This window comes from Schistocerca piceifrons, chromosome 7 (assembly GCF_021461385.2).
Source record: "Schistocerca piceifrons isolate TAMUIC-IGC-003096 chromosome 7, iqSchPice1.1, whole genome shotgun sequence".
Lineage (NCBI taxonomy): Eukaryota > Metazoa > Arthropoda > Insecta > Orthoptera > Acrididae > Schistocerca > Schistocerca piceifrons.
This window is the reverse complement of record NC_060144.1, coordinates 91,392,040-91,401,868: the sequence shown is the minus strand read 5'-3', so window position 1 is coordinate 91,401,868 and position 9,829 is coordinate 91,392,040.

The following is a 9,829-nucleotide window of genomic DNA, read 5'->3' as shown; positions in this document are numbered from 1 at the left end:
CAGCTACTGGATTTGGAACTTAGTGGTATACACGGGAAGCAACAGTTTGTTGTAGCTATGCAACGACTGTCACGTTCGTGATCTGCACAACTTTAAGATCTCCCGCTTCACCCTCACTATCTAAAATTCGTCGGTTACTCCCACAGAATATTTAGAAAAATCTAACCGTCTCTTATGCAAAAATGGAGTTGACGTCTAACACTCAACATCTAAATTTGTTTCACCACTTCTCAGAAAAATGTATGACAGAAGATTGTACAATATTGGAGATAAAGTAATTTGTCCTCGGAGTCTTTCGCGGCAGCATGTCTGAAAATAAACTTTTCAGTTTTCAAGCCCCACCAACAGGCATAAAATTCTCGAGGTTTCGATGGCGGAGAGAGCCATCGAAAGCTCGTGAATATTATTCGAACTCTGGAAAGATTAACTTACTTTTATTTTTTTATTACTAATTAATAACTACCACGAAAAAACAGTTTCCAGGGTTTTCCTTGCCCAGAAACGTAGTGTTAGTTGTAAAATCTGAGTAGCTTCGGAACTGTTGACTGCTGTGTTTTCAAATAAAGTGGCATCCGCTCATTGTAATTGTAATTTCGTGAATAATGTAGACGTCTTGTTCAGGTATAAAGTTACTTGACAAAACTCTACCATCTGGTGAGCAAGATGTATGAGACAGGCGAAATATCCTCCTATATCAAGAATAATATAATAATTCCAACGCAGTGGTTAGACACTGGACTCGCAATCGGGAGGACGACGGTTCAATCCCGCGTCCGGCCATCCTGATTTAGGTTTTTCGTGATTTCCGTAAATCACTCCAGGCAAATGCCGGGATGGTTACTCTGAAAGGGCACGGCCGACTTCCTTCCCAATCCTTCCTTAATGCAATGAGACCGATGACCACGCTGTCTGGTCTTCTTCCCCAAACCAACCAACCAACCAACCAATAATTCCAATCCCAAACAAAGCAGGTGTTCACAGATGTGAAAATTACCGAACTATCAATTGTTGGAACACGTGAGGCAATACTGACCCTACGCCTTATCTTAGAAAATATAACTCTTTCAAATTCTGAAGGTGGCAGGGATAAAATACAGGGAGCGAAAGGCTATTTTAATTTCTACAGGAACCAGATGGCAGTTATAAGAGTCAAGGGACATGACAGAGAACCAGTGGTTGGGAAGGGAGTGATACAGGGTTGTAGCCTATCCCCGATGTTATTCAGCCTGTATATTGATCAAGCAGTAAAGGAAACAAAAGAAAAATTCGGAGTAGGTATTAAAATCCATGGAGAAGAAATAAAAACTTTGAGGTTCGTCGATGACACTGCAATTCTGTTGAACGGAATGAACAGTGTCTTAAAAGGAGGATATAAGATGAACATCAACAAAAGCAAAACGAGGATAATGGAATGTAGTCAAATTAAGTCGGGTGATGCTGAGGGGATTAGAGTAGGAAATGACACACTTAAAATAGTAAAGGAGTTTTGCTATTTGGGGAGCAAAATAACTGATGTGGTCGAAGTAGAGAGGATATAAAATGTAGACTGGCAACGGCAAGGAAAGCGTTTCTGAAGAAAATAAATCTGATAACATCGAGTATAGATTTAAGTGTCAGGAAGTCGTTTCTGAAAGTATTTGTATGGAGTGTAGCCACGTATGGAAGTGAAACATGGACGATAAGTAGTTTGGACAAGAAGAGAATAGAAGCTTTCGAAATGTGGTGCTACAGAAGAATGCTGAAGATTAGATGGGTAGATCACATAACTAATGAGGAGGTATTGAATAGAATTGGGGAGAAGAGGAGTTTGTGGCACAACTTGACTAGAAGAAGGTATCGGTTGGTAGGACATGTTCTGAGGCATCAAGGGATCACCAATTTAGTATTGGAGGGCAGCGTGGAGGGTAAAAATCGTAGAGGGAGACCAAGAGATGAATACACTAAGCAATTCAGAAGGATGTAGGGTGCAATAGTTACTTGGAGATGAAGAAGCTTGCACAGGATAGAGTAGCATGGAGAGCTGCATCAAACCAGTCTCAGGAGTGAAGACCACAACAACAACAACAACAACAACAACAACTTCTTCAGCCTTTCAAAATGTGATTCCTGCTTCTCTATGACCGAAATCCAACGTCTAGATACTTTTACTCTTTCGGTGATGACGCAATGAGTTTTTCTGCTACCACGGTTCTATTTCAAAGGTGAATGTCTTCTAAGAATGAGTGGGAAATCCTGCATTACGAGACGTCGCATTTTGTTCAGAATTTCTAAGCAGTTATTGAAAGAAGCTACCTCAATAAACTGCGGTGGCACTTTTTTCGAGTGCTCCTCCGTCTGTCATGTGCATCCTCGCTCATCGTAGACAAATATCATCACTCATGAATCCTCAAACTGAACTCGTCAAAGTGTTTTGCGTCGTGGGGAAGCCACACCTTTCTCCTCGCTGCAATACGACTTCCAGCTCGGTCCAAATATCTCACTACCACTTAATGGAAGAATATTTGATCTTCACCCTCGAATATTTACCTCAGCTAGAATGCAGTGTCTTGTTCTTTCTGTTTCTGTTCAGTAACATTGAGGGAACACCACTGGCAATCTCCGGAAATTTTTCGCCTATCGTACGTCGGTCACAAATATTACTCTTCGTTTATTCTTAGCTGTTTTCTACCTTCCTGGTGTATGAAAGTCTTTCATGCTAAGAGGTAAAATACGATTGGATTTGGTGAAACTGTGCAAATGCCCGCAAACTTCACTTAAGGAACACTTCCAGTCAGCATTCTCTATTTCTATACTACCGTATTCTGTTAATATCATTACAGAAATTTACATTAAAAGGGAGCAATAGAACCTACGTCTGGGAGTATCACCGCGTCCCTTTTGTGCGGTTAATGATGCGTTGTGATACTGACATGCATAGTGCTTAGTATTAAATTTCCCTCCCTTCCGTCATGGCTATAGTTAAAAGACTGCAGAAAAGTACTATACAACTCTTGTAGCTTGCATGGTTACTCGCCACAACACAAGCGCACGATCCAACAGAAACTAACTCAAACAGTTATGAATTACAATACTGTACGTATGGGTCATGAAGAAAAGGTAATAGCTCACCTCTAAGCACGATGACAGTCGCTGTGGAACACAGGGTAGCTGTAGAAGTTCCTCTGCGCGTGCTGGTGCCTCATCAGACTTCTATATATGTAGATAAAACTAACCGATTAACTTCTTTAATTACTACTGTGATACACCTTTAGCACGACAACAAAGTAATTATCGTCTGTTAATTGTATGATGAGAAGGTTATTGACATCAAAGTAATCAAAGTTAAGTACAAATGTCATAGTTGACGTAAAATGTTACCAAGATCAGTTGGTAACTGGACTGCAGAGATCATTTGCTTTATCTCTAGCCTTGAGCTACAGACCATGGACCGTGCGGACCTGGGGTCGCTTTCAGGCCTCAGTGACGCAGATAGCAGCACAGTGTGCGTAGCCACAACGAGGCCCGACCAACTCTTGGTTGCTGGACCGGAACAGCGGCCTATTCAGTATTTGCAGGGCCAACAGCCTGGATGACTGACTAACGTTGTTTCGTGGCATTCGCCAACGTGGCGTTGCTGTGCCGCTGCTGCAAACGTCTGAAAGCAAGACGAAACTACGGTTGTGATTTCTTTTTCCAAGGTCAGGGAGCTCTACTGTAAGCTTAAATGATTATTGCAGCCTCCTGCATGAAGCATTCCGGACGGAAAATAGTCCCCTATTCGGAACTCCGGGAGGGAGTCTTGATCATGAAAACCAAGACTGGTTAAAAAGTTATTTGTTTGGTCGAAGTTTTTGTGGAAGTTATTGAGGTGCAGTGGCAGGAAGAAAAGGAGTTCTGGTCAGGTGAGTACAGGGTTAAACAGAGGTAAGCTAAAGCAGGAGTATGTCTGATAATGAATAAGAAATCATGAGTGCGAGTAAGCTACTATGGGCAACATAGTTAAAACATTATCATAGCGACGATAGGTAGGAAGCCAGAACCGACCACAGGACATTTACACGGCGGGGAGGTAGCCTGTACCTCATCTAATCGTTCGCTTTCCTGTTCCACTCGCGGATAGAGTGAGGGAAAAACGACTTTGTACATGTCTTCGTTTGAATCTAAATTCCTTGTATCTTACCTTCGTGGTCCCTACGTGAAATGAATGTTGGCGGTCGTAGATGGAGTCAGCTTCAAATACCGTTTCTTCAAACTTTCAGAGTAGTGTTCTTCGAAATGGACGTCTTCTTCCCTCCAGGTATTCCCACCTGAGTTCCCGGAGCATATCCGCAACACTTGACTGCTGATCGAACATACCAGTAGCAAATCCAGCAGCTCGCCTCTGAACTGCTTCGATCGCTTCGCCGGCCGGTGTGGCCGAACGGTTCTAGGCGCTTCAGTCTGGAACCGCGCGGCCGCTACGGTCGCAGGTTCGAATTCTGCCTCGTTCATGGATGCGTGTGATGTCCTTAGGTTAGTTAGGTTTAAGTAGTTCTAGAGGACTGATGACCTCAGAAGTTAAGCCCCATAGTGTTCAGAGCCATTCGATCGTTTCTTTCAATCCGACCTGGTCCGTACCTCAAACGCTCGAGCAGTACTCAAGAACAGGTATCACCAGCGTCCTATATGTGGTCTCCTTTACAATTTCCTAGAATTCTCCCAATAATCCGAAGTCGACGATTCGCCTCCCCTACCACAATCCTCACATGCTCGTTCCATTTCATATCACTTCGAAACATTTCACCCAGATATTTAAACGACTTGACTGTGGGAAGGAAGACACGACTAATGCTGTATCCGAACATTACATGATTGTTTTTCCTGTTCACCCGCAGTAACCTACTTCTTCCACATTAAGAGCCAGCTGCCATTCATCACGCCAACTAGGAATTTGGTCTAGGTCACGTTGTATCAACCTACAGTCACTTATCTTCGACACCTTCCTGTACACCACAGCAGATTTCAGTCCATCCTGTTTGCCAGATCATTTATACATACAGAAAACCGCAACGGTTCTATCACACTTTCCTGGGGCGCTCCTGGTGTCACCACTGTCTTTGATGAACACTCGCTATCGAGGACAACATACTGGGTTCTATTGCTTAAGATGTCTTCGAGCCAGTCACGTATCTGGGGGCCTATTCCATACGCACGTACCTTCGTTGACAGTCTGCATTGGGGAACAGTGTCGAATGCTTTTCGGAAATCTGGAAATATGGAATCTGCCTGTTGCCCTTTATCCATTGTTCGCAGTATATCATGTGAGAAAAGATGAAGCTCTGTTTCGCACGAGCGATGCTTTCTAAACCCGTACTGATTCGTGAACATGAGCTTTTCGGTCTCTAGTAAATTATTTGTTTTCGAACGCAGAATATGCTCTGGAATTCTGCAGCAAATCGATGTTAAGGTTATTGGTCTGTAATTTTGAGGGCCCGTTCTTATACGCATGAGTCACCTGCGCTTTTTTCCAGTTGTTTGGGACTTTAGGCCGGTCGAAGAGATTCGCGACAAATCCAAACTAGGTAAGGGTCCCATGAAGTAGATACTCTTTGTAGAACCGAATTGAAATTCCATCCGGACCTGGCGACGTACTTGTTTTCAAAACTTTCAGTTATTTCTGTGCGCCAGGGATACTTAAGATAATATCATTCCTACAGGACTGTGTGCGATGGTGAAACGACGGTGCGTTTCTACGATTCTCCTGCCCTCCAGGGAAGTTCTCAGCCTCAAATTATTCTTGAGACTGATAACTTGTAAGTGGGCTGCTCCTAAGTTGGCAGCGCTGTGTAGCACTTTGCATTGGATCTCTGTCTCCGCTTTGTAAGAGACTCTGTGGCTGGTCGGACTCGCTGGAAGTTAATCGCCAGTACTGTTGGTCAGTTGGAAGTTAGTCGGCAGCAGTGATAGAAGTACAGCTGGGCAGGTGGAGGTGAACAGCCAGCAGTGATGGATGTTAAATGTGAGAAGTTATCATTGATGGAGGGTAGAGGCCTGAAGTGTTAGCGTACGCTAACGATCTGGAAGTATCCGACTTGGAGATTGAAAATTATTCATGATTATATATCTTTGTACTGGATGTCAATGACATTTATATTCGTGTTTGAACTGGATGTCACATTGCTAAGGTAAAAAATACATTATTTGGTTTGCAACGAAATTTTTCCTTTTCCTAACCACATGCGCATTAGTAGTTAGTGGCTTTAGTGGTTAGAATCTTTTATTAACTGGCAGTATTGACACTCGCTGCATTGCAGTAGTTCGCGTAATGAATATTTTTGTGAGGTAAGTGCTTCATGAAATTTATAGGTTATTGGTAAGATTTCTTTCTAGTCAGGGCCATTCTTTTGAATTAATTATTTGATTTCAGGTTGCAATTTTTTTGAGCAGTCAGATTGAGTTGCGCTAGAATATTGTGGGTCAGTGTTGACATGATAAGAAAAAGTAAATAGAAAGTAGGCTGAGTACGTTCAGTTTTACTCAGTTGTTTCAGAATCAAATAACGTAGAAGTTTCATCTTCTCAGTCATTCAGCAATTTAAGTACAGACACACACATTAAAATAAAGAAATTTCAAGCTGGCCAATACCCGAAAACCAGAAGTTTGAGAACACGTTTGTGGGCAGTCTAGTTTCGCAGACGAAGAAACGATTGAAAAACGTGTGATGAGATAAAGGAAATTGGTCATATGTTAATGAAGACGAAAATTTCGTTAAGATGGAGGACTAGACTTACATAACATGAAAATAAGAAGACGGAGAAACACACTTGAAGACAAAAAACAAGAAAAAAATAGAGAGACTATCACGCCTGGTTGGCAGACCGTAAGGCTGGTGACATGTTGGTATCCCACTAATGCCCGGGGCCCAGCCAGATCTTCGTCCTTGAATCTCATTGAGTGGAGTAGAATTTCTTCAGTGATGAGTTCCGCTTCGAACTGTGTTCCGATGATCAGCATAGACGTGTCCTCAGACGGCTTCGACAGCGATGGGACACCAAACTGACAGTGGCCAGTCATACGACCGAAAACCAGGAGTCTGGGGTGTCATTTCTTTCCATAGAAGCATCATGTTGGTTGTCATCCGCTACACGCTTACAATACAGCGGTACGTCGATGATGGTCTACACCCCATTTTCTTGCCCTTCACTACTATCCACCCTGGGCTTTCATTTCAGCAAAATAATGTCTTATCGCACATGGCGTGATTTCCTGTTATTTGTCTTCGTAAACCCTACCTTGTCGAGTGAGGTAGCTGGGTCTCTCCCCAGCTGAGAACGTTTGGAGCTTTGTAGATAGGCACCTCCCTCCACCAAGCTCAGCATTTTGTTGAACCAATGCGCAAATTGGGCAGAATTGCGCATTGTATCCCTGAGGAGGACAAATAACAATTGTGTCAATCACTTCCAATCCGAACAACTGCTTGCATAACGGCCAGAGATGGACCAAAGCGTTACTGACATGCTCAGTTTGTGAAGCTCTGAAATTCGGATAAGGGTTGATTCTGTTTGAAAGCCGTACAGTCCAGAATTGATATGCCAATCAGGCAAAACTGCCGTGAGCACTGAGGCAATCACCTTACCGACGCACCAGGTTGAAGACATCCGTTTGGTAACTCACTGCGTCCTGCTGAGCGAAGAAGTCTCGAACTGCCTGCTGCACAGCCTCGTCCGACTGCAGTTGTCGACCGTTTAAACGTTTGTTTAAGAGACCGAAAGCTTGATAATCCCATGGGGAGAGATCTGGACCACAGAGGGGTCTGGGGGGTTGCTCGAGTGCCTCCCACTTTTGAGTTGACGTAACTTCTGCTTTACGACATTTGCGACATGTGAATCAACGTTAAGCAGAGGCACGAAAACTAGTCCACTATTCCACAACGATGGTTTTCGACAGACATACACATTCTTCATTCTTCGTGTTTGTCCTTCGGCAGCCATGAAAAGAGGAACACCGCTGTTGGTCCTATTTAGATGCGTGTGGTAATAAGTTGTCATTGTTTCGTTCCCGCAGTTATGTTACGTATGTCAGAAAGATACGAATGTCACACTGATCCCTAGCCTATACGACGGTGTTCATATACCCACACCAGAGATTCGTTACTTTGCGTATACACCCCAGCGATACCTTCAAGCGGGAACTTTTTGATCACTCCTTATAGCAGAAGAATCTGGACTGGAGGAAACGAATGGGGGCCGCGTAGGAAAATTTCCCACAGAGCATAATTTAAAAGCTGCTAACAGTCGGTTTATGAATCTTGAAAACGCAAGTGGAAGATGCCCAGGGACAGTGCAATGTATGAGACCGAGTTTTAAACTGTAAGTCATTTCCAGCATAGATATCGACTCTGAACATAATGCATCCGTTATGAATTATTGCAGATTAACACTAGAAACTGCAGAAAGATAGGAAATTAAAGAGATGCAATCTGCATAAACTGAATGAACCAGAGGTTCTTGAGATTTTGAAATAAAGCACTAGACAACGTTGGTCTGAACCAGGGGAAAGGAGTACAACAGAAGACGAACGGATAGCTTTCAGAGATGAAAAAGGGAAGACAGCAGAAGCTCACAAAAGAAAGAGATGCAATCTGCATAAACTGAATGAACCAGACGTTCTTGAGATTTTGAAATAAAGCACTAGACAACGTTGGTCTGAACCAGGGGAAAGGAGAACAACAGAAGACGAACGGATAGCTTTCAGAGGCCTAATAGAGATGGTTAGATTTGAAATTACCGTATACAGACCATTTACATGAAGCGAGGAAAACAGCAATAGCAAGGTGTATGGAATTGGTCCCAAAAAAATGAAATTTGGACATTATGAGGCGTTACAACCCAGTTCTTACAAGGCCGTGGTTTATGAGGACGCAGTTGGATCGATGTACGATTTCCACCATCATCTGGGTCTGCTTTGACTACTCCTCGTTTGCTGTACACTGTATAGAATAATAGAATAAACATATACGGTTTCCCTGTGTGTGACAGTGGTTCTCAGTAAGAAGCTGATGTAAACCTTATCTTTTCCTTCTGTTCGAAATGTGACAATCGAAGGTCGGAATTTCGGAAAATTTTGATGGCTAGCTTATCCTCTTCCTCAACCAGCGACTTCTCTTTTGTTTTCTGAAGACATTTCCCATTACGAAGTGATTGCCAATTTTCACAACAGTATAGAGAAAATTCTGTAGATTTAATAGGACTTGTATTTCCATTTATGTTTATCACATATTGCATAACGAGAAAACATCGCAACACCAAAAAATAATTAATTTAAAGTAATGAAATTTCGGAGATACAATTCTGGAGGTGACATATTTAAGTGATTAACAATGCAAGATTACAGATTAATTTAGGTGCGAGATAAGCCATACCAAATTTGAAATGCTGGTGCTATAATACAGCCGTTGTAAGCGTCAGAATATTAAGTGCAAGCTTGCAAACGTGTATGTACGGATGAAGTTCCATGCCTGCTGCACTTGGTCGCTCAATAAAGGGATGTTTAGTTCTGTTTGTGGGTGGCATTGAAGATATAATCCGATGATGAGCTATATGCGCTTGATTGTTGACAGATATGGTGATCGAGCAGGTCAACGCGACTCGTCGACACTCTGTAGAGCATGTAAAAGTCGTATGTGGCAGAACATTGTCCTGTTAGAAACACACCCTGGAACGCTGTTCACGCACGGCAGCACAACAGGTCTAATCACCAGACTGACGAACGTTTTTGCACTCTGGGTGCGTGGAATAACCACGGAAGTGCTGCTGTGGTCATTCAAAACTGCACCCGAGACCATAACTCCAGGTGTAGATGCAATGCGACT